Source organism: Lissotriton helveticus, chromosome 2_1 (genome assembly GCF_964261635.1).
Source record: "Lissotriton helveticus chromosome 2_1, aLisHel1.1, whole genome shotgun sequence".
Lineage (NCBI taxonomy): Eukaryota > Metazoa > Chordata > Amphibia > Caudata > Salamandridae > Lissotriton > Lissotriton helveticus.
The window spans coordinates 79,409,001-79,434,040 of record NC_136059.1 but is presented as its reverse complement, the minus strand read 5'-3'; positions in this window follow the sequence as shown (position 1 = coordinate 79,434,040).

Sequence of the window (25,040 nt, the reverse complement as noted above, 5' to 3'; positions counted from 1 at the left end):
TAACCACTAAACTCATTATTATTGTTGCAGGGATTCTGCTCCTACACAGAACTGTGCATAGAGACTTGGAACCTCAGTGAATTAGGATATACCAAAACTCACCTTAGTATCCAAAATCCCCTATCAGACTAGCAATCAGTGTCTCATTGGTTCTTCCATACCCCCAATGATTAGTCAACCCAGAACATGAACTTAGAACACCTCAGGTAACGTGGAACACATGAACACTCTTTCGTTATACTACCAAAACGAGGAGTAAATGAAGACACGTGCAAGTTTGAAATATTTATTTCTAGTACCGTGTTCTCAAGCGCAGTATCTTAGCTAATACAAGCAAACATATTATAAGCAACAAGGTTATCAGCATAATTACTATTCCATAAAATACAAAGGGAGAACGCATGTTAAAATGCTAAAGGGAAGAAGGCTAATTGGCACCTCTGTCTTACCCTCCCTTGCTAGTATATTATATTATATCTACAGAAGGTCTCTTTGGGTTTACAAGGGCGGCCGTATACCTCTGGACCTCTGGTCCTAGTGGAAAGGGATCACATCATTTTCTACACCAGTTCTCAGCATGCGAATGTTCTCCAAACTGTGTGTGCATGCTCTGCGCATTGCATTATTAAACGCGCCAAAATCAGAGGTGGCCACAGCTGCATATGTGTTATGTCTAGGACGTGCACTGATCAGACCGAACAACAACCACTGTGTTGAAATAACCTTGAAGGCCTCAGCACTCACTGTTCAGACATAGCTTACCAAGCAGGGCTGAGACTATAGGAAAGCATATTCTCGTGTGAAGCAAAACATTCTGCTAGAATCTAAACATTTATAATATTGTGGGCCGTGTGCAGAAGCAGCAGAGAGGAAAAATAGTGTTTACACTTCTAATAAGCTCATGCTAACTTAAAAGAGTGTAAAGGCAAAGCCCATCTCCATGACATTATACTATGAAAAATTTCATTCAACTGACTCTTCATTGTGTCATTAATTCTTGGACCATTGCCTCCTTCCCTCTCTGCGGGGAGTGAGGCCAAAAATGGAATAAGGTCTGTTATGTGCACCCAGTTCTACATCTCCACCACTTTTACTGCTGTTGGACCTGCTCTGTGTTCCTTGGTAAGGGGCCTAGAAATTTGGGGTCTTTCCATGTTCTCACAAAGTTGCAGACGAAGACTCAGGAACCGATGCTGATGGCTATAGACAAGGGCAGGGATGGTACAGTACTATCTGCCTGTTGCTGCTCAACCAGTTTAGAATAAACCTGTACATCTTTTGTTAAGGCAGACATGTATGAATTAATTTCTTGCCAAACACTTTCTGGTGCAGACTTAGTATCAGAACGAATCATTTGATTTTGTTTAAAGGAAAAATTAGAATGCCTATCTGTTACTACTTGGTGAGGGGTCAAATGATGATCCTTTGAATGGACATTTCTCAATGCATACAGAGCAAGGGGAAGGCAGAAAAGCCAATTCTTTTTCAGTGCCTCACAAATTTTTGACACTGACTCAATAAGTCATTCATCCTTTCAACAATTCCATTACTCTCTAGGTGGTAAACTGATGTTCCACTCCTAATAGTTTAGTCATTTGCTGAAATACTGTGTTAGGGTAAAAAGTGTTTGTCATTATCGCTGCGAATTGCTGCTGGAACCCCCCACCTCGGTAGGACCTCTTTCACCAGGAATTTGGCTGCCTGGTCAGCATCACACCTGGAGCAGGGTCCTGCTTCAATTCATAGTGAAAATGGATACACCACTACTAACCAGTACCTTTATCCGTTACATTTTTGTATCATATCTACAAAGTCTATGTGTAACTCTATGAAAGGACCAATTCGTCTTGGAATGGAGGATGAAGGCATTTTTGGTGACCTCCTATTAGAGTACTGATAACACATATGACATGAATAGGCTTTCCTGTTTTCAGTTTCTATTTTTGGTAAATTCTGGTGGGGTTTTTTCAGTGTTTTCAATATCTTAAAAAAACAGTTGTTATCAGTGGTTACACATTTTCACGCCACTAAAAACAACAGAAAAAGTGTTTTTCCGGTGTTTATGGAACGTTTTGCTTTTATCATTGCTTGCTTCCTGCACTGAAAGAACATGGTATATAGACAGTGTACGTATAGTGTATATGAGGTCCAAAGAGATTTTTGCAAATTAATCTTATTGTAGTACACCATACAATACTTCTTCAGTGAGTCTTTGGTCATGTGCGCTGGCGCTTTCCTTCCCATGTAAACTTCTGTGGAAAGGCCCTCTCAGCATTCATAGCCCCTTGGGCTGAGAACCGTCAGCTAAGGGGCACAGTTGGGATGACTCTTTCTTTGATGCCACATAAAGCAAGAAATTATAAATATTTGCGTTTTAGTTCCTGGGCATAAGAAAACAGTGCACCAGAATGGATTAAAAAGTCAATAGCATCCCTCATTAACTCTGAAGATTGTAAAGATGCTTTCAGCATACCATCTAACAGGTGGGAAGGATCTCCTACAGGGAATCACTTCAGCTCGAATATCAATTTTGACAGGTCATCACACAAATTTTTTATATATATGTAGCGGATTCACTACAAATACAAACAATACCACTCCAATCTTTGTTGAATTTGGAAAGAACCTTTTTTGCAGAGCATAACAAGTGACACTGCGTTCCATGTTTTCCAAAAGTCTGGTGTCACGTTTTCACCACTATCCCAGATGCTTGGTGATATATATACTTGTTACTATACCTTGCATTTAATGTTTAAAGCCTGAGGTGTTGGCAATTCACCTACTATCAATACTGATCCACTAGAAACTATGGCCTGATGTATTAAGGGTTTTTACCCATTCTCTGTGGGTAAATGTGATGACCCATTAGGAAAGATTTTTATGAAACTAGCTATTTTACCTATCAGTGAAAGAATCAAATGCAGCCAAAATATCAAATGTGAGTTTGATATGTCCTGATTCTCCACAGTTTATAAAATAATTAAACTAAACCTAATACCTGAAACTAAACCCTGCATCTTTAGAACAAAGGCCATAAAACTGAAAACAGTAAAAGGAAGAAGAAACAATATTTTAGTGGCATCCCTAAAGAACAGAACTCAAGCAGAATAATTTTAGCCAGTCTTTCTTACTGCTAGCTTGTATAACAAAGTTACATTTTATTGACCCCTTCAGTAAGAACAAAATGACTCTCACTTTCCTTTTCCTTTCTTTGAATGGCATTTAGTTTGTGGTTGTGCAGGTGTTTTTTCAGTGTTTATATGTTTTCACCGGTGAGGGCTATTTTTCTTTCAGTGGGGTTTTATCAGTTATTATAGGTTTAAACCTAAAACCCCACAGCCTAGACATGAAGCTAGGAATACATAAACTATTGGTCCTAGATTAGGGATAAACCAGCTTTTATTACACCCATTCCGACACAGAAATAAAGTGTGACAATACAAAATCTACGTAGCACAACTGGGTAGTAATTCAAACGAAAACCGTTTTCAAGCTTGAATAAACCTATAGACCTATATAACTATAGGTAGGTTTGTCCAACACTACTATTAACCTGAAACAATAGTAAAGGGGTTAAGGACTGATAGAAGCACTACACAAGTAATAAGACCACCAACGGTTGGGCGCCATGTCGCAGGGATTCTGCTCCTACACAGAACTGTGCATAGAGACTTGGAATCTCAGTGAATTAGGGTGTACCAAAACTCACTTTAGTATCCAAATTCCCCTACCAGAATAGCAATCAGTGTCTCATTGGTTCTTCCATACCCCCAATGATTAGACAACCCAGAACATGGAATTAGAACACCTCAGGTAACGTGAAACACATGAACACTCTTTCGTTATACTATCATACCAGTCCAAAACGAGGAGTAAATAAAAACACGTGCAAGTTTGAAATATTTATTTTTAGTGCCGTGTTCACAAGCGCAGTATCTTAGCTAATACAAGCAAACATATTATAAGCAACAAGGTTATCAGCATAATTACTATTCCATAAAATACAAAGGGAGAAAGCATGTTAAAATGCTAAAGGCACCTAAATGGCACCTCAGTCTTACCCTCCCTTGCTCGTATATTATATCTACAGAAGGTCTCTGTGGGTTTACAAGGGCGGCCCCATACCTCAGGTCCTAGTAGAAAGGGATCACATCATTTTCTACACCAGCTCTCAGCATACAAATGTTCTCCAAACTGTGTGTGCATGCTCTGCACAGTGCATTATTAAACGTGCCAAAATCAGAGGTGGCCACAGCTGCATATGTGTTATGTCTAGGACGTGCACTGATCAGACCGAACAACAACCACTGTGTTGAAATATTCTTGAAGGCCTCGGCACTCACTGTTCAGACATAGCTTACCAAGCAGGGCTGATACTATAGGAAAACATATTATTCTCGTGTGAAGCAAAATATTCTGCTAGACTCTAAATATTTATAATATTGTAGGCCGTGTGCAGAAGCAGCAGAGAGGAAAAATGGCGTTTAAACTTCTAATAAGCTCATGCTAACTTTTTTTATTTTATTTATTTTTATTTATTTTAAACAATTTTTATTGGCTTTTTCAGTGTAACAGTACACGTAGAATTCGTTTTCTCACATGCAAACAATACATATTGGCATCTTCATTGTAGACAATTAATACTACATTTGGTGATCTGTGAACGTCGACATTCATAACCCCATATACACTTTAATATTAGCCACGCGGGCCTCCCTGTGTATCTCTACCTGGGTGTAGCTTTGTATGGCTTGTGTTCGTAAGACAGTTTGACAACCAGCCGGTGTGTCAAAGAAGATGTTTTTGTAGTCTAATGCCTTTGTTGGCACCACTTGGGCCCCCATAGCCGTTACAATTGTATTCCGCCCTGGCTTCCGCCCTACGGACTTGTGTTCAGTGCAGACACCTCCTGTGGTGGTTCACATGGGTTTCCTCTGTATTCATTCCATTTGCCCCAAATAGTGGACCATTTTTTGGGATACCCCCTATGTATAAATACCGCCTTTTCTGCCACCATCGCCGTATCCATGTCTTCCCCCCAGTGTGTTCTTGAGGGTATGGTATCGGATCCCCATTTTTTTAGATATGTTCCTCTTTGCCAGCGTCATGCCTAGTGTTGCCCAGGTCTGCAGCCCCCGGTTGAGATCCGTGGGCGGCCAAATATTTAATAGACCACACCGTGGGTCAAGTTGTATTTCTACCCCGCCTGCTCTTGAAAGTTCAGACAGCACCCCTGACCAGTATGTTTTTATCCTGGGGCAGTCCCATAGTATATGGAAGTATGTTCCCGGGAGTCCACAGCCCCTCGGGCACCCAGGTTCCGGGACGTGACCTAATTTATGTAGTAGCGTGCGGGAGTAATAGATTCGGTGTAGTATCTTCAGTTGTATGAGCTTTAGCCGAGATGGTATGGAGGCGTCTCTTGCCGAAGCAAGTGCGTATAGCCAGTCTTCGTCGTCTATGTCCCCTAGTTCCACCTCCCACTTGCTACGGAGAACCACTGTGGGGTCAGGCAGATTATTTATCAACTTACGGTACGTCAGTGGAATTGCTTTCTTTTCAAGATGGTCAGTGAGGAGTCTATCCTCTAGTGGGGAGGATTCAGCCAGGGTTGTTCCCGGTGGGATGGCACCTGTCAGGGCATGTCGAATTTGTGTGTAGCGGTACCGCTCGGTACTTGCCATTCCATATTTTTCTTGTAGGGCTTCAAATGAGATGATCTCGCCCCTACTCCACAGGTCCCCTATCTTTGAGATACCTATGAAGTCCCACTGCCGGAAGCCCTTAGTGTTAGCCAAGGTACCAAGGCGGCGCTTGTCCCAGAGTGGGGTGGCCAGTGTAAGCACTCCCTCCCAGCCCAAAGCTCTCTGCGCTGTGTGCCAGATTTTAACTGTGTGAGCCGTAGGGCCTGTGAGCATGTGCCGTCATTTGTTAGTGTACAGGGCCTTCATCAGCTGGTCTGTGGGGAGTAGCGTCCTGTCCAGGCAGTAAGCTGGGTCATGGTGAGGGGTATGTAACCATTGGATGACTACCGTTAGTTGTGCAGCCCAGTAGTATAATTTAACACTTTGGCAGCGCAATTCCCCCATCGTACCAGCTACGGATTAATTTGGAGTTCGCTATACGAGCCGGTTTGCCGTCCCACAATAGGGAGGAGATTTCTGCGTCTATTGCCTTGAAGTAAGTGATGGGGACCGGGAATGGGGTATTTTGCAATGCATAAAGGAACCGTGGGAGCGAAAGCATTTTAAAGGGAGCTGCTCTTCCCAACAGAGTCAGCGGGAGGGACCGCCAGTGCGTTACATCCGATTTGAGCCTCTGCAAGGGTTTCTGTAGGTTCTCTTCTATAAAGATGGAGGCTTGCGGAGTGACATAGATTCCAAGGTATTTGAAACCTCTGGTTACTGTTTGTAGTGGACAGGCTGGGGGGAAGTATGGGCATTTGACCGTGTAATATATATAGGAGCGATTTTGTCCAATTTATTGTGTATCCTGAGACTTCCCCATACTTCTTGAGGATGTCTAACAGGGCTAGTATGGATGTTGTCAGGGACATAAGGTATATTAATACGTCGTCGGCGTAGAGGGAGATGCGATCTTCCCATCCCGCCTCCCAGGTGATCCTGCGGATCACTGGGTCCGTTCTTATTATCACTGCCAGTGGTTCCAAAATGAGGGCAAACAAAAGAGGGGACAGGGGGCACCCCCGCCGTGTACCGCGACCCAATGTCATCGTTCGTGATGTATAGCCGTTGGCCACCACTTGTGCAAGGGGTGTCGTATATAACAGTTTAATCCAGCCACAGAACTTGGGGCCAAAGCCCATCTTCCTGAGTACTGCAAAAAGGAATGGCCACTCTACCAGGTCGAAAGCCATAGTTGCGTCCAGGGATAGAATGGCTGCTTCTTCACGGAGCTCTGGAATGCGGTGGAGTACCCCATTCAGACGTCTCAGGTTAAGTGATGTGTTTCGCCCGGGCATAAAGCCTGACTGGTCCGGGTGGATTAAAGTTGTGAGGTGTGGCTGAAGCCGTAGTGCCAGCAGTTTCGCCAACACTTTCGCGTCTGCATTTATTAGTGAGATCGGGCGATATGAAGACGTTAGGTCGGGCGGTTTGCCAGGTTTATGAATTGTGATGATGGTGGCCAACCGCTGATCAGCCGTTAATGTACCCTGTGATAGGCAGTCAGTATACATGGGAAGCATATTAGGGATGAGCTGTCGTGCCATAGATTTATATAGTTCCACCGGCAGACCGTTCGGTCCCATTGCTTTGCCTGTGTGTAATGCTGCCAGCGCCTTCCCCAGTTCCTCCGCTGTCAAGTCATTTTCTAGTGCTTGTGCATCGTCCTGTGAGAGAGCGGTGAGTGGTATGTTGTGTAGGAAGTCTAAGCAGTCCTCTTCTGTCACGTTACCCCGTGCAGTGTATATGTGTTCGTAGTAGGCAGCCAATTCTTCCACTATTTGCTGGGGGGAGGTAGTATGTGTACCATCTGGTAACGCTAACTGGGCTATCCATCTGTCTGCTCTTTCCTTCCGTTCAAGCCAGGCCAGCATTTTCCCGGTTTTGTCTCCCAGTTCGTAAATCCTATGTAGAGTATCGGTGTGCCTAGTTTTTGCCCTTTCCTCTGCATATGTCCTATATTCGCTCGATGCTAGGGTGAGCGTGTGCTTCGTGTCATCTGTGGGGTTTGCGGCATGGGCTATTTCTGCTGTCAATACGGCTGATTCTAGCGCTTCCAGTGTCTCCCTTGGATCTTTTTTATGTCTAGTGATGGTGGAGATGGCCTGCCCTCTAATGACCATCTTAAAGGCCTCCCATAGGATTGAGGGAGAGTCTACTGATGAAAGGTTTTCTTCAAAGTAGTGTGTGGTTGCAGTGTCTAGTGTCTTAGCAATTTTGTGATTTTTTAAATAACCCGGGTAAATTGGGTATATTCTTCGACGCCTCGTGGGGTGTGTAGTGTAGGTAATCAGGACTGGTGAGTGGTACGATATTCCTCTTGGTAAATGTTTCATCGCCGTCACCCGTTCAGGTGGTATCGCTAGTGTCAGCACATAGTCTATTCGGGAGAGGCTGTTATGAGCTCCTGAATGAAATGTGTAGTGGTGGTCATTTGGGTGTTTCAGTCTCCACATGTCTACCAGCCCCATTGCGTCCTGAAACTCCCTAAAGAGTTGGTTGGGCCTCGTTGAGGGTCGTGGAGGTTGGCGATCTATCGCCGTGTTGAGTACTGCGTTAAAGTCCCCTCCCATGATCAGGTCCCCCTCCGGGAGCTCAAGTAGGAATTTCCCCAGATCTTGAAAGGCACCTTGATGTAGCGTCGGGGGAATATATACTGATATTATATTATAGGTTCGTCCCTCCCATTGACACGTAACTGCCGCAAAGCGTCCCTGATCATCCGCCCTTGTACGCTTGATTATCAGCGGGGCATTTCTGTTGATTAAAATGCCGACCCCTCAGGAGCCGGTGGAGAAATCTGCATGTATGACCATTTAAAAGCCCCATCGGTTCAGTGCCTTAGTAGCCATGCCTGCCAGGTGCGTTTCTTGTAGGAGGGCCATTGTTGGTGACTTACGTTTTAAATATTGTAGGACCAGTCCCCGTTTAATTTTATGTCCCAGCCCATTCACATTCCAGGAAACGATAGTCAGTGGGGGGGATACCATTTTTCCCTGTGGGGTATCACGTCCTGGCGTAGTGTGCGGTGTGCAGGTGTAATTCTAATGCCGCCGGCCGTGCCCGTGGTGGTGCTGTTAACCAGTCGGTACCTGGTACAGACTTTAAGGCATGCAGAGATCGTCCCCTGGGGTAGGTGTGGTGTATTGGTAGAGCAGTAAGTGTCTAGAAGGGGCTACAGTCGAGGTGATGTATCGAGGTGTGTAAAGAAGAGCCTGAGTGCATGCTGCATGTGTACAAGAAGAAGTTATCCAAGCCAGTAACATAGAACAAAAATAATAAGTCAAACTTGAAATGTGCAAACCCCTGTCCCCCCCTCCCTGCCTCCCTGCCCGGTGGATAAAGAACCCTCCACCGCCCCAACTGAGCAGAGTGCTTAGAGTCCCAACTTATAGGTATAGTTTGTGGGGGGGAGACTTCTGTGTCCGTTGTCGAGCCTCTCTCCCCGTTAATACCATGCAGTGTCAGTCCAGATCAGAATGTCTTACCTGCATGGGCCTGTGTTCCTGCCAACAGGAGCTTACCACGGCTGGCTATCAGCGCCTGAGGATAAATGTTCTCTCATCCACTCGCCAGTCTAGCATCTCTCTCGCCTTGACAGGGAGTGAAGTCAGGTGTCCCAGTCCGACAGGCAGGTGCCTCAATTATGGTGCCAGGAGGAATCTGCTGTTTCTGCCGTGTGTTGCATTCTTGGCTATTCCATCTCATCGGTTACACGTGGGCTTCCATTACCATTGCTGCGTTGTGGGCCACGATTCCTGGGTCCCTTGGCTGGCCTCCATCCCTCCAACCAATCCTGGGCATCTCGTGGTGTCTCAGAAAACCATGTCTTCCCTTCTGATTTGACGCGTAGTTTTGCAGGAAACAGCATAGAGTATTTGAGTTCACGTGCTCTCAGTTCCCTCTTTACGGCTGTGAAGCCCTGTCGTTGTTGAGCCACCGCCGCCGTGAAATCCGGGTAGAAATTAATTTCTGAGTTATCGATTTTTAACGGCGGGCGTGTGCGTGCTGTTTGTAAAATGGCGTCGCAGTCCCTGAAGTTGAAAATTCTTACTAGGATGGGACGGGGCGGTGCCCCTGGCTTGGCCTTTCCTCCGGGCACTCGGTGGGCTCTTTCAACCGAGAAAAAGTTCGATAATCCTCTGGGTTGGAGCTGATTTTGTATGAGGTCCTCAACATAGAGGTCCAGGGCAGTGCCGCCTTCCGATTCTGGTACACCCACCAGACGCACGTTATTGCACCTAGAGCGGCCTTCTTGGTCGTACAGTTTAGATTTCAATGTAGCGATGTCTTCCTCTAAAGCTCCGACGTGTCACCCACGAGCCCGGTGGTTGCCTTCTCCACCTCCACGAGCCGTTCCGACATCTTCGCAAAGTCCGCTCTTATCAATGAGACATCCGTTGATATTGTGCCCATCGATGATTGCATCATCTTCAGCGTGGCCATCACATCCTGTAGGGTGACCTTTTCGGTGTCATTTGGCGTTCCGCTGTGCTGGGGCAGCGTTCGCTGTGGGTCCCCTCTCGCGTTGTCCGACGGATCTTTGTGGTAGACAAATTTGTCCAGTTTGGAGGCCTGTTGACCTCTTGTCCCTCTGCCACTCATTGTGGATAGTGCAGGATATAGTGAGCTGAGCAATAGGTAGGGTCGTGCAGCGACTAAGCAGCAAATTAGCAGAGTCAATGTGGCTCCTTATTGCGAGCGGGGCTGGCTAGTCGCCGTCTGTGTGCCAGTGGGCCGCGTGCTTTCTCTGTAATGGCGGTTAAAGGTGGCTGCAGAGGTCAGTCTAATTACAGCCCAATGGTGCCGAGGTCCACGCAATTTTCAAGGCGGTGCAGAACGCCTTGGTCCAAAGAGCCGGTTCCTCCGTCTGGTCCGCTGTGGGGGGTCTATGGGTGGATGGTGTGCTGTGGCGACCTCTCTGCGTAATGGTAGTGCGGGAAATGGCTGCGGGGTCACACGTCTTGCCTCAGGAGGGCTCCCCCGCTATTGGTCTGGGGTGCTGCGGTGGCGTAATGCAGGGCGGACCGCCGTTCAGTTGTTACGACCTGTAGCCTAATGGTGGGTCACAGCCGAGTCTGATTCGGCCCTCTGCCGCGAGTCCGCTCCCGTCAGATGCCGCCCTTTTACACCGGTCTGTCCCTCGGCGAGGTCACCCCTGGAGGCTGCAGTGTGGCTCGGGGCTGGCGGGGGTTGGTTGTGTGCTCGTGGGCCTGACAGCTGTGCGGGGGTTGTAGCACCAGGATGTACCTTCCCGCAGTCGCGTGCCGGCTCCCGCTGCTGGATATGGGTCCCGCCGGCTCAGCTTCCTACTCGAGTTCCTGGCTCCTGGCGCCAAAACAGGCCCCGGCGTTCAACACGGTGCAGCTCTTCGGAAAGCCGCCGCCCCTGAAAACTGGTTAGCGCTTCGTGAATCGGAAGGTGAGGAGATTTCGGTGGTGTAGTACAGTGACTGCAGTGATGCGGATTAGTGGTCGGATTTTGCTGGAGAGGGCTCGTTAGTCACAGAGCTCCGTTATGCTGCTGCCATCTTGGCTGGTAGCTAGCCACGCCCCCCTATTTTATTATTTTATTCCATTTCTGAGTTAACTATACACAGCCATTCAGCCCACAACCCGGAGGGCGGGCGGCGATTGACTTATGGATTCCATTAATTAACTAATGCGTAGCTTGCCTCATAGAACTACCAGTATTGAGACATCGCTTTTTATAATAAAAAAGAACCAACAAAAAGAAAAAGGGAAAACCAACCATTAACATACCAGAGGCGCGTACTCTTCTCTCGCAATCACATCACTCTGTGCAACTTATCATGGAAGAGTTCTAACAGAACCCAGCTAGACCAACATAGTACTAGCCCACCTGTGCACCCAGAGCTCATCACTACTAATGTAAAAACTTGGGGGCCTACTCATCCAATCACTGCGCTCTCATCTGCCTCCCCAATGGTGCTACCCTGCCCTACCTCCCCATCGACAGCTGTCTACGCTTCACTTCTCCTCCTATAATCAAAGAATAATCCCCAGAAGTTCTTGGGTCTACTCTTGGGGGGGAAGGAGCTCGCTGTAGTTCTCTGATTGCGTGCAACAGTATGTCAAATCACCAATCCACTGCACAGACGTGGGGGAGTGGGCCTCTCATCCAACACATTGCTAACCTCCTTTTCGCCATCAACAACCCCATATCCACAATCCTACGCTGCGCCTTAGGTAATGCCTTGGAATACCCCAGCAACGCAAGCGACGGGGATGGAACTAACTCTTCTTGAAGGATATTACTTAGTTCCTGAAACACCACCCCCCAGAAGTGCTGCACCCCTGAGAACTCCCACGCCAAATGTATGAACCCTGCTTCCGGTGCATTACATCTGTCACACGCCGCGGAAGCCAAACCGATACAGTCTTTCTGGGGTATGATATACTCTATTAATGTACTTGAAGTGTACCAACCTGTGTCTACCATTCAGGGAGACGGAATGCGTATTAGAGCAGCAATAACGCCACATGTCATCAGAGATGATTGTATCTAAGTCACGTTGCCAGGCGAGACGAGCCTTATTGTACCCAGCCACCTGTTCGTTCATAGTCAGCTTATACAGAGTGGCGACAAATTTCCTCGGCTCTTCGGTTTTAATTACATGTGTGAGTTCCATGAGCTCTGGGGGTTCCTGCAGGTCATCCCCCAGTTGTTCCCGCCAAGCCTCTCTGATTCTGTGGAATTGAAAGCGCTGCAACACGGTAGGACGTACCTCCTGCGCTGCTATATCGGACATTTTTTTAAGCGTCCTTTCCGTGAACATGTCTCCAGCTGTGTGCATACCTAGAGCCTTCAATGCCTTAATAACTCTTTTGTCCCTACATGGGGCCAGCCAGGTCATCCACTCAATAGGCATAAGTGGGGCATATAATATCGCACCAGCATGGTACTGCAGTAGCGCGTGCCAGGCATGCCTAGGAGAGTTTAAAGAGTCAAGCAAGCCTGTACGCCTATCTGGTGTGTCAAAGACCACAGCCGGCAGGGGCACTGGGGCAGCAAAGAGTTTCTCTAGTTTCACGAATGGTGCATTCTCTTTATCGTGTATTCACTGGTGTCAGTGTGCTGCCTGCGCCACCCAATAGTATAATTCAAAGTCAGGAGCACCAGGGCCGCCCAACTGATATGGGAGAACTAGAATTTTCCATTGCACTCGCGCCTGCCTGCCAGCCCAAGCCAGTTTAATCATTTGCGGCGTGAGCCGTGCAAAAAACATTTTGGGAGCACCATCGGGATATTCATGAACAAATATAGAAGTCCAGGTAATACGACCATTTTCATTATCGAGATCCTTCCAAGCAGGGATAAAGGTAGCCCGATCCATTTTTCAACTTTATCTTCCAGTCTATCCATAGCCCTACCGTAGTTCTCACAGAAAACCGTCTCAGCATCCGTGTGTAACTGCACCCCCAAGTACCTCACAGGTTCAGAGGTCCACCTCAGTGGGTAGTCCATCTCAAACCGTTCCGAAGCTGTCGTGAGGGGGAACGCTATAGACTTGTCCCAGTTTACCGTCAATCCCGAGATTGCCCTAAACTTCTCGCAGTATCGGGGCTAGATTCGTCTCGGGCTCCCGAACATAAAGCAGTGTGTTGTCTGCGTACGTCGTTATAACTAGTTGATATGTGGGGAAATTCAATCCCCGATGAGAGTGGTATTCACGCATAGCGCACGCTAGCGGTTCTGCAACCAAAGCGTACAGCGTTGGGGACAAGGGGCATCCCTGCCCGGTGCCTCTGCAAATCTTGATTGGATCGGTGATCCTACCGCCCAGTCTAATACGTGCTGTCGGATCTGTGTACTGCACCGATATCATCTGCAGGAACATCGGGCCCAGCCCTAATCTTGCAAGGACAGCTTTCATGAAAGACCACCCCACGGAGTCAAAGGCTTTTTCCATATCTAGGAAAACTGCTATCGCCCTCACAGCCGGCCTCGTATGTTGTATAGCCCCGAAAACCGTGTAAGTTTAAGGTAATATTTCTGACCGCAACAAACCCCGCCTGTTCCGGGGAAACCAGGTCCGGTGTCAATAGTGCCAGTCTAGTTGCGAGGACTTTCGCGTATATTTTTGTATCTACATTAAGCAGTGAGAGTGGCCTATAGGAACTGCATTCCTCCATAGGTTTGTCTGGCTTACGTATGGCGACGATCAATGCTTCTCTCATTGTGCAGGGCATTTGCCCGGCCTCAATAATGTCTGTAAACAGGGTGGATAAGTGCGGTAGCAGCAGATCCAGGAATGTTTTATAAAAGTCGACTGTTAGGCCATCAGACCCTGGCGCACTCCCCGCCTGCATCCCCCCCAAGTACTTCTCGAATCTCGTCAAACTGTATGGGGAGCATTAAAAACTCACGTTGCGCATTCATCAGGAACGGGAGTTTGATGTGGTCCAAATAATCCGTGACCTCCTCTTCGCTACCCGCCGTTCGCGGCGTGTACAAATCAGAGTAGTATTCAAGGAACCTTTGCGCAATCCCTTCTTCCTCTGAGCAAAGCACCCTCCTTCGACCTTACCGCAATCCTTACTCTTGACTTTTGCTGCTTTACCATGTTGGCCAGAACCCTCCTTGGCCTATCCCGCTCTCCATATGTCCTAGCTATAGCGTACTTTCCCAGGTGCTTAAACTCTGCATTCGCTTCTTCCTGATATTCTGCAAGCAGTCCCTTCATTTCCTCACGAGCGACCTCAGCATCCTGTGTCAGCAGTCAGTCCTCACAGTCCGCCAGTCGGGTCTCTAATTGCGACAACCTCTGGCGAATCGAGCGTAGAACACCAGAATGTTTACTCATGACCACGCCCATCGCGTACAGTTTAAACGCCTCCCACACTGTCTGAAAACTTTCCACCGAGCCTACATTTGATTCAAAGTATATCTCTATCGCCTCATGTAGTTCTTCCCGGAAAACAGGGTCAAGCAATGAGTACGGTGGGAATCTCCATGTAAATGGGGTAAGGGCCCTCTGTGGTAGCGCAAAACCTAACAGCAACGGTGAATGATCGGAAAGTGTGCGGGGCAACATCGGGCACTTGAAAACCCGGCAGAGCAGTCCCAACGATGCCAGCCAATAATCTATATGTGTGTGTGTATCATGAAAGGCCCAATAGTGAGAGTACCCTCCCCGCTCTGGATGCAGGCTGCGCCAGGCGTCCTCCAAATCGTCACTGATAAGTATCCTATCTAATGCCCTAGGTGCCTTAGCGGGGCGCCTGTCCGGACCGCACGACCGGTCCAAATCAAGGCATCTAATCATGTTAAAGTCCCCTCCCCACAGAACAGTCCGGCTAGGAAACTTCCGAGCCATTTCAGCTAGTGATTTGTAAAATTGAGAGTGATCGTAGTTTGGGCCATACACATTAACCACCAAGACCTCCAAACACTTTCCAGTTAGTTTTGATATGACATATCTACTGTCTGAATCGGCACACAATTTACTTAAGTCACCAGTAGTCGCTCAACAAAGGTTTCCATCCTGCCTGTCTGAATTGACTCCGGAAGACCCATGATTCGGACGATGCAGCGTCGTGAACGAGCCTCCAAATCTTCTGTTTGTGGGGGCATGGATACGAGCCGACCGAGATGGCGGTGTAGTACGTGAGCTCTGAGACCGAAGCGGCTCTTCCTGCAGTAATCCGTCTGTACATCCGGCATTAGTGCACCTTCTGACGCTGGGCCGGAGTGAGGGAGCTGAATGGCACTGTCCGACGCTATCCTGGATGAAATTGAGTGAGGACAGCCAAAGGGAGACCGAGGAGACGAGGTGGGCCCTGCCGCGTATCCAAGCACTGTCCTGCCGCTGAGCTGCGGACCGACCGGAAGTGCCCTGTGGACGGCGGGCTTCACCGGAAGGTGCCGCTGTCCGACTGCGGACCGCATCGGCGGTCGGCCTGCGTGGGAGTGGAGACGGGCCATTCTGGTCGCAAATTCACCCAGCGTGCTACCACCCACGAGAAGGCGTAATTCGGTCCCCGGCGGCGGAGCGCCTGTCCAGCTTGGCGCGCCCCGGGACCGGGAGAGCTGTTGGCCTGTTGGGCTGGCGGGGCGCGGAGGCGATGCCCGCTCCCACTCCTGGAGGCGAATACATTGAAGCGTTTGGGGCACAGGTGCAGGTGCTGTACAGACAGAGCCCTGGGCATGGTTTACCGAGACCGACGCTGCCGCACTTGATCCTGGACTGAAGACGCCAGTGATACCCCACGCACTGGAGGCACGCAACAGAACTCACACGTCCACTGCTCCAATGCCCAGCGGAGTCTCCATAAAGTCGCCGAGATTCTGAGAGTATCCTGGGGTGCGCTAAGTGACTGAGTAGCGGTGCTGCCAGGCAAGAGGACAGTAAGTGCTGGCTGGCGACCGGAGGTGTTGGGGCCTGTGGATTTACCAGGGAAGTGGCGGTGGAGCCATTAGTCTACTGCTAACGCCATTATTCTGATACACCTTGTGGCGGTGAGGGGGTCTTGGTGGGCGATGCCATTTTGATACCGCTGCCCCACGGCCCGGAACGGCGGTCGCATAGCCGTGCTGCGGAACGGAATCACAGGTACAACAGCGAGATAACGACCGGACGCAATGGCGGGACCCAGGAATGCAGCGGCACAATCGAAACTGGAGAAGTACGCCTTCGAAAAAGCTGCCACACAACATCCGGAAGGTCGCCCGTCCACGGGCAAAAGTCCAGAGGGAGATGGCGCTAAAAGAGTGACATTGGAGGATCTGATGAAAATGCTTTCGAGTGTCCAAGCGACAGTGGGCTCTATCTCTACGGATGTTGGCCTACTGAGGGCGGATCTCCACAAAATGACGGAGCGTGTGGCGCAGGTGGAAGTGGTCACCAAATCGTTAGTGGAAGACACTTCAGAACTGCAGCTGGCTGCCGAACGCATGGAAGCGGTCACCAGGAAGCTGCAGGAACGACTGGACGATCAGGAAGGACGCTCGCGGAGGAACAACATCCGAATCTTAGGCATTCCGGAGTCGGAGGGAAAACGTACGATGGATCTGTATGTGGAGGACTTAATTAAGACGAAATTGCAGCCGAAGGGCCTCTCCCATTTCTTCACGGTCGAAAGGGCGCATAGAGTCCCCGGGGGGGCGCCGAAACCGGGGGCACCGCCGCGGCCAGTGCTGGCTAGACTCTTTAATTTCCGGGATAGGGATGCCATACTTCAAACAGCCAGGATCTCTGCACCTATCAAGATACTGAAATCCACCATCGCTTTCTTCCCGGACCATACAGCTGAGGTGGCCCGGCGACGGAAGACTTTTACCGACATCAAAAAAGCCTTGCGGGCCATAGAATTACCATACTCCATGCTGTTCCCGGCGAGATTGAGAATCGTGGATAATCACAAAGCGTGGTTCTTCGACACCCCGGAGGCGGCGAGGGAATGGCTGGATGGCTGGAGATGTGTTGAGGCTCCTAGGCGGAATGGCAAGAGTCAACGCGACCAAAAGACAGCTAACCAGTCGACTCAACAGGCATCGCAAGGTCATAGCCAGGACCTATTCGCTGAATCAGGTCTGGAGGAGGGAGAACATCCGGAGGAGTGAACGCCAGAAGACAAGGCCCATGGTCAACACTACTTCAGCACACTGACTATGAGACCCTTGGACTCCACTCTGTGTTAGGCGGAAGAGGTCACATGGAGCTGCTATCGGAGTCGCAGAGCTACTTACCCCCTGCAAGCAAGTACAATGGGTTGGGTTGGGACTACGCGCTCTGCTAAGTTGGGGGAGGTGGGCGGTTTTCGGCCCTTGCAGCAGGGAGGCAGGGAGGGGGGAGGGGAGGGAATGTTTGAATGTTTTGGTCTTAGTTATTGTATTCCACGGCACAACACGACATGTCCTAAACAACACGAAGGAGACAGGTTATTTGGTGACAATGCACCGCGAGATTCGTTCCTTATTGACTTGTACGAGGCCACATATACTGGTAAATGGCGGCACACGTGATAGATACACCTGAGAATCGTACGTCGCATCCTTCCCACACACCGACTTTAACAGCCCTCACATGGAATGTCAGGGGATTGGGTGATAAGGTGAAACGGGGCCTAGTGCTACAATATCTGAAACGCTGTAAACCGGCGATAGTCCTGTTGCAGGAAACCCATCTTGTGGGCACAGCCTCGAAAGCGATGGATAGATGAGGATACAAATTCATTGCGCATGCGGACTTCTCCTCCGGCTCTAGAGGGACGGGGATACTTATACGAAAGTGCTTTCCGATGGTGTGTCAACAGACTAGCATAGATAATTAGGGCCGCTTCGCAGCTGTGACGGTACAGTGGGAGGGCCAACTTTTCAACTTTGTGTCCGTATATGTCCCTCCTGGCCTGCAGGCCACAGCGCACGCCGCCCTTGCGGCCTTTCTACTGTCCCTACCGACGGCGACGCTAGTCATAGGGGGCGACTTTAATGACGTTGTAGATCATGAGCTCGATAGACACCCACATACCGCGACGGTGCGGGGAGGCAGGCGGCTCGCCGGACTGTTGGATGCCCTGGGTCTAACAGACTGCTGGCGGTACAAACATCCTTACGACAAACGATACACTTATTACTCAGCGACACATAACTGTCTCTCACGGATTGATTACATTTTAATGTCTGGGGAGGGGCTACACGGCGTCGAGGAGGTAGGCATCTGTCCCAGGGGAATCTCCGACGACTCCCCGCTAAGACTCACATACACACACCACCGTTCCCGTAGGAGCCGTGTGTTTCCTGTCCATGCGAGCTATCTGCAGAGCGCCCCTTTGAGGAAAACCCTTTCCGATACTGCTGAACACTACTTTCAGGAGAGCTCGGGCTCAGTCGGCTCCCAGAGTACCTTATGTGAAGCATATAAAACAGTCCTGCGTGGGCAGGCGATTGCATCCATTGTTGCTCATAAGCGAACACAGCATCAGGAACTTAGCGCCCTTGAGGAAGCCCTCACAATAGCAATCTCTGAACAGGAGTCTCACCCGTCCCGGGGAGCCGCTCAGGCGGTCCGACTGCGCCGCACTGAATGGATGGCATATCAAAAGGAGATGGTTCAGACCTCAATTCAGGCCTCCCGTCACAGGATTTACGAGTTGGGCGACAAGGAAGGAAAGATGCTGGCTTGGCTCGATAAAAAAGAAAAAGCGGGCAGGGTCATTGCACAACTGGCACTGCCTGAGGGGCGTTTGACCTCTGACCCCGGTGCCATAGTAGAACCGCTGGCTGACCATTTTGAGGAGATATATGCCCCCCAGGCGACGTATTCGACGGAAGAAGCTTATGACTATATTAAGGATCTGACGATCCCCTGTCTCTCACCTGAGGCGGCGTTGTTGCTGGAGGCTGACATTACCGTGGAAGAAGTACGGGGGGCGACCAACGCACTGGCGTCTGGCAAGGCTCTGGGACCCAACGGTCTCCCGGTAGAACTGTACAAGCAAACAGCCCAGACAACAGCCCCTCATCTCCTCAGAATGTTTGTGGACAGCCTAGAAGTAGGAGAACTTCCTGGAGATCAACGTCTTGCCACAATCATCCCGATCCACAAACCTGGTAAAGTACCGGAGGCGTGCACTTCTTACCGCCCCATCTCCTTACTAAATGCGGAACCAAAGATCCTTGCCAAATTACTAGCGCAGAGGTTGGCCCCCCATCTTGCCACTCTAGTACACCCAGATCAGTCTGGCTTTATGCCAAATCGTAATACCTCACATAATCTGCGCCGTCTACAGGCGGTGTTAGCTCGCCGAGAGTACATACTGGAGCCGGCGGTCCTTCTCTCCCTTGATGCCACTATGGCGTTTGACACCGTGGAATGGCCTTATCTATTCGCGGTGCTTCGTCACATGGGCTTCGGCCCCAAGTTCTGCGCGTGGGTCCACCTACTTTATACCAGACCCCTGGCCCAGATAGCAGCTAATGGTCGGATCTCCAGGGATTTCCCGCTCGGTCGTGGGACGAGACAGGGCTGCCCGTTGTCCCTCTTACTGTTCACGCTAGTCCTTGAGCCGTTGGCGATTTGAGTCCGGTGGGAACCATCCATCAAAGGTATCCGGTGGTCGCCGTCGTGGTAGGATCGGATATCTCTCTACGCGGACGATATCCTTCTCTATCTCACCTCCCCTAAAAAGTCAATCCTAGAACTACTTAATGTCTGCGAGAAGTTTGGGAGAGTTTCGGGATATAGAATTAACTGGACTAAATCAGTCTTATTTGTTCTTGCTGGCTGCCCACCCCCACTTCCGGTGGACTGTCCGTTAAGTTACACTGACACCCCTTTTAAGTATCTGGGAGCTTACGTCTCTTCTAACCCGGACGAATTCCATGTCCTAAATTTGAAACCCCCTCTGGAACGGCTCAATAGGGATGTAAAGGTGTGGCGCTCCCTCCCTCTCACCCTCCTGGGTAAAGCTGCATTGTTCAAAATGATGGCGCTGCCCCGTTTTCTGTACCTCCTTGAGAACACACCATTTCAGGTCCCCCCCTCCTACTTTAAGGCCATCGCAGCGGCTGTTTCTACTTTGCTTTGGGACGGGAAACCGGCACGAATTGCGCAATGCAAACTGGTGAAGGACTGGTATGATGGAGGTATAGCGCTCCCTAATATTGAACTGTACTACTGGGCTGCCCATCTTAAGCAAATCAATTACTGGCTACACGCCCCACAGACGGAACCCGCCTACTTGGCGGACAGGCAGAGTATCGAATCCAGGGGGCTGTTAAGAAACCTCTATAGTCGTAGCGTCCCGTCCGATCTACTGGGCCCGACTCGTCACATGGTTCAACTCTGGTATAGGGCACATAGACACCTTCAGTGCGCGAACATTATTACACAAATGACACCCCTGTGGGACTCATACAGATTAGGTTACATGGGCAACAGCAAAGGGTTCCAGGCGTGGGACACCATAGGTATTTCCGTTGTGGGAGACCTCTGGAAAAAACACAAAATGGTGGACTTCACTTTCCTACAAACCATATACGATCTGGCCCGGTCCGAACATTACAGGTACATGCAAATAAAACATGCACTTCAGGCAGTCATCCCGACGGGAACGACTCTGCAGGAATCCACCCCTCTAGAGGACAGGTTACTGACTGAACATATGACCCACAAAGCGACCTCCTACACATACCGGAAACTAGTCAACAACCTCCCTGACATGTTGTCCAAATTACGTTCGAGTTGGGTGGAAGATATTGGTGACCTTGATGACTCGGAGTGGCAGGAGGCACTCTCCTCGCCGCGTGAATCTGCGATTCCTTCCAGACTTAAACTGGTTCAGTTGAAAATACTACACCGCACATATTACACCAGAACGGTCCTTCACAAGATAGGGAGAGCTTCCCACGAGTACTGTCTCCGTGGATGCGGGGAGAGGGGGACGTTCTACCATATCATTTGGGACTGTGGTCGGTTAGCCAGGTACTGGGCGGCAGTAATGCGAACCATTTCCCAAACTACGGCTGTCTCCCTGATGCCCGACCCTCGCTGCTGTCTGTTGAACATATGGGATGCAGTAGACTTAACCCATCGGCAACAGGACTGGGTCATGCTGGGAATGATGGTTGCGAAACGCAATATTGCTAAACTGTGGGGTTCTAATGTACTACCCGCATTGAGAGACTGGTGCAGTGACATGGATGAAACAATGGTGGCTGAGAGGGCGGTGTTTGTCCATCGGGGATGCCCTAAAAAATGGGGACAGATCTGGGGGGCGTGGAACAGGTTCAGGGGAAACATATGTGAGCCGCCACGGGTGGACTCGGATGAGTGCCTTCCGGATTAGGGATTGGACCTGAAATCTAGATGTCAGTGGTTGTATATCCTGCTGTTTTGAAACCCGCCCTGCTGTTAACGGGTGCTGTATTGCTAAGGACGGATCAGTGGTTGCACCGCTAATGCTAACAATACTACAATTATGAGCATATGTTATTTCACCTTCAAAGATCGAAGTGTTTATTGTGCCTTTAATTTAATGAAAAGTTTTAAAAAACGTAGACCTAAGCCATATCGTATACCTGTATCGTTTGCATTATGCACAATTTGTCTCCATTTGCTGCCGGACCCAAGGGCTAACGGCTACACGGCTGTGTCAACCTTATAATGATAATTTGCTAATGATAATATTGCGGCCGGCCCAAGAGGTTATAGGCCTTAAGCTGTGTTATAATGGTAATGTGCAATAAAGGTCTTTAAAAAAAAAAAAAAAAAAAAAAATATTCTGTTTGTCCTGAAGCACCTGCAGCACCCTTCCCAGTTGCTTGTGTTCTGTGTCCATAGTGGTTTGCGATTCCTCCACCTCCGTAATTCTCTTCTCCGACATATCTAGGCGTTCAGCGTCCTTATCAAGCCTCTCACCCATTCTGTCCATCCTATATGTTAGTGCATCCATTTTCACTTCCAGAGAGGAGATACCCTCCCGCAGCCCTTTTCCCATTGACTTTAGGATACTTTTTAAATCTTGCTCCTGCTCCAGTGGCGTGGCTTGTCCGCTATCCTCTCCTACACCACCTTCCTGCATTTTAGAATGTGTCTGTGAGAAGGACAGCTTAGTTTGGCCTCGGTCTGACTTTCCCATATTGGCTATCAGTCTCTGTCAGCGTTGTTGCCAAATCAGAACCAGATGGGCCCTGTCTCGGATAATCCAGGAGGTCGCTCTATCAGCCCGAAAAACCAAGGACCTTAGGCTTCAGACGTCAAACGTGGACAGCAACGCCAGTGGGTGCCCACGCGACCCCCAACCAGGTTCGGCCAGCCTCTGCCGTTCACGCCGCTTATGGTTACACAGGACTTGCAGGCCGCCGGAGCCTTCAGCACACGTCGCGTCTCCTATCGCCCTCAGCTGGTAGAGGTAGTTGTCCCCGGGCCGCACCAACTATGTCCCGTCCCCTGTGGGGTCATGGCAAGTGTTTCTCTCTAGGCGTGCACCGCCAATAAGCGTTCCTTTCCGTCACCCTCGGGTGGGGCTCTGACTTCCTTTATGATCCAGCAGCGCCCAGGATTCCTATATTGCTCATCTAGCTCTCCCAGCCGCGGACACCACGCTCCAGGATATGAGCTGCTCTTACTTAGCTCCCCACGTGAAGCAGCCCAGGCCCCACGCAGAGCTCCAGAGATCAACTGCGTGGCTTCGCCACGGTAGGGAGGGACGTTGGCCAATCACACACCTGATCAGACCCCCGGACCTCGTCTCGGCCAACGTCAAGACCGACCGGACACCTCCGAGCTCCAATTATTATGCCCGCTACTGTGCCGTTGTCCCAGCTGCGGTGCTAGAGAGGATTTTTCCTCCGCTCCTCACTCGTGTGCCGCCATGATGGGCCCTCAGCGTTTCTCGGCTACTCGGGTCCTCGGCAGGACAACCCCCCCGCCTTAAAGGACTTCTGTGGCTTTTATTGAGGTCCACCTTGCCTCCGCTCTCATTACACTGAGGACGCCGCCCGCTTCCATCTCGGGATCTGCTTCACCGCTCTTTCCCTGTCCGCAGCGGGGCCAATCGCTCAGCCACCGCCGCACGTAGAGTGACGCCGCCGGGGCTCCAGATTACTCGAGGCCAGTGCTCCTCGACCTACGCCGCCGCTCCACCACTGCCCAAAGTATCTCCAAAAGAAGCCGTCGGGCACTCCCCCCTGCCGGGCAGCGGGTGTCAGAATGTTCCGCGGGCTGTCACAGCTGCAATCTGTAAGTCTAGGGCCCGAGGGGCCAAGGATAATTAAGGATAATTTGCCGACTTGACGGAGCCCAGGAGTCAAGCGGCCATCTCTGACTCGAGCAAGCTCCGCCCTCAAGCTCATGCTAACTTAACACAGTGTAAATGCAAAGCCCATCTCCATGACACCCTCCCTTGATCCAAGCACGGATAAGATAAGAGGCAAATTTTGGAATGCAGAGTTCAAGAACGACAGTCAGAACCAGTCTCGAATTTGCACAAGAGAAAAAGAAAAAAAATTCGAATAAACTCATAGGCAGATAATTCAAATCCAATAAATTTAGCCATTGGGCATAGCAAAGTCAACAGGTCTGGGCCAGAGAATTTTTTTTTTTGTGAAGGCTTGAAAAAAATAAAAAATATTCGATGTCCAATAAATGACCTCAGTTATGGAAGAGAGAAGCGATGACACATCTTATCCTAACAATGAATATGCAAAATATGCAGCAACAGCCTCCAACCGGAAGTCACTGTTCTCATCTGAAAATATTTCAGCCATCCAATTCAACAAAGGGAAAGAACATACATGTTCCTCAATTATCAGAGCCTCTAGCACCATCAGAGGACAACTCGGTGGGTTTTGAATGAAGCTGTGTGCCAAGAAATCTTGCACCACTGCGAACACATTCCAACGACCCAGAACTCCATGCATCGCTGCAAAGGCCATAATCCCTCCGTCAGAACAAAGCAATTCATGAGCAACTAAGGGGCTCATAAGCTGATTATAATCCACATCGGGAGACACCGTATTGCAGAGACACAAATCCAGGGCCCAGTCGAAATCGCAACTCAGGCAATGAAAGACAGGCTGGACGCATGTAAAGTAGGAAAATCGAAATGATAATCCATAAGCCGCACTCAAAGTAGCAAGAGGCAGCGCTCCATAGTACACAAGCATTCTGTTGCGAAACAGCACCAGCCGCGACAGCTCTTCTTGAAACACAGAACGTGCATCCATTTTGAATTAAACGAAACAGTAAAAGAATGCCTGCTGCTAGAGCAAGCAGCAAGGGAAATCCACCGTATAGGCTGGAAAAAATCGAATGAAAGAAAGCCGGGAACATACCGAATATAGTTTGAAAAGAAGTTACAAGGCCACTGCTTACAACTTTAAAAAAGTGTGCCGTGGTGGAGGATGCATTAAAGATAGTGTGAATTAACTTACCGAAATGCAAGGGCAAATCAGTATTTAATAAGGCATGCACCTCTGTGCGGGTGTTAGCCACGTGAAGGACGAATGTCTCACGAGCAGATGTGAAGGCAACTTCTTTCTGGGACAATAGAGCTCTTATGCGACTCATCTTGTTGAACTCTGCTTTCAAGGTCGGAATCGTGGGCCAGATGGAAACATCACGTTTCCAATGCGGGGGAGGATACATTACATTTTTACAGCAAACCACACGTTCACTGACGGCAACTACATAAGCAATTCCCGCTACTAACCCACAACAATCTTCTTATAACTCCTGTTTGCCAGTAATGTGAATGTGGGTACGATAGCAGGCACAGGTGTACCTTTCAAAATACACGCTAAATTCGTCTCATTCTGGTTACAAGAGCCATGTAATTGGATATACCTACACATCAATGAGTGATCCGGTGTTTCAGTGCAATCTTCACC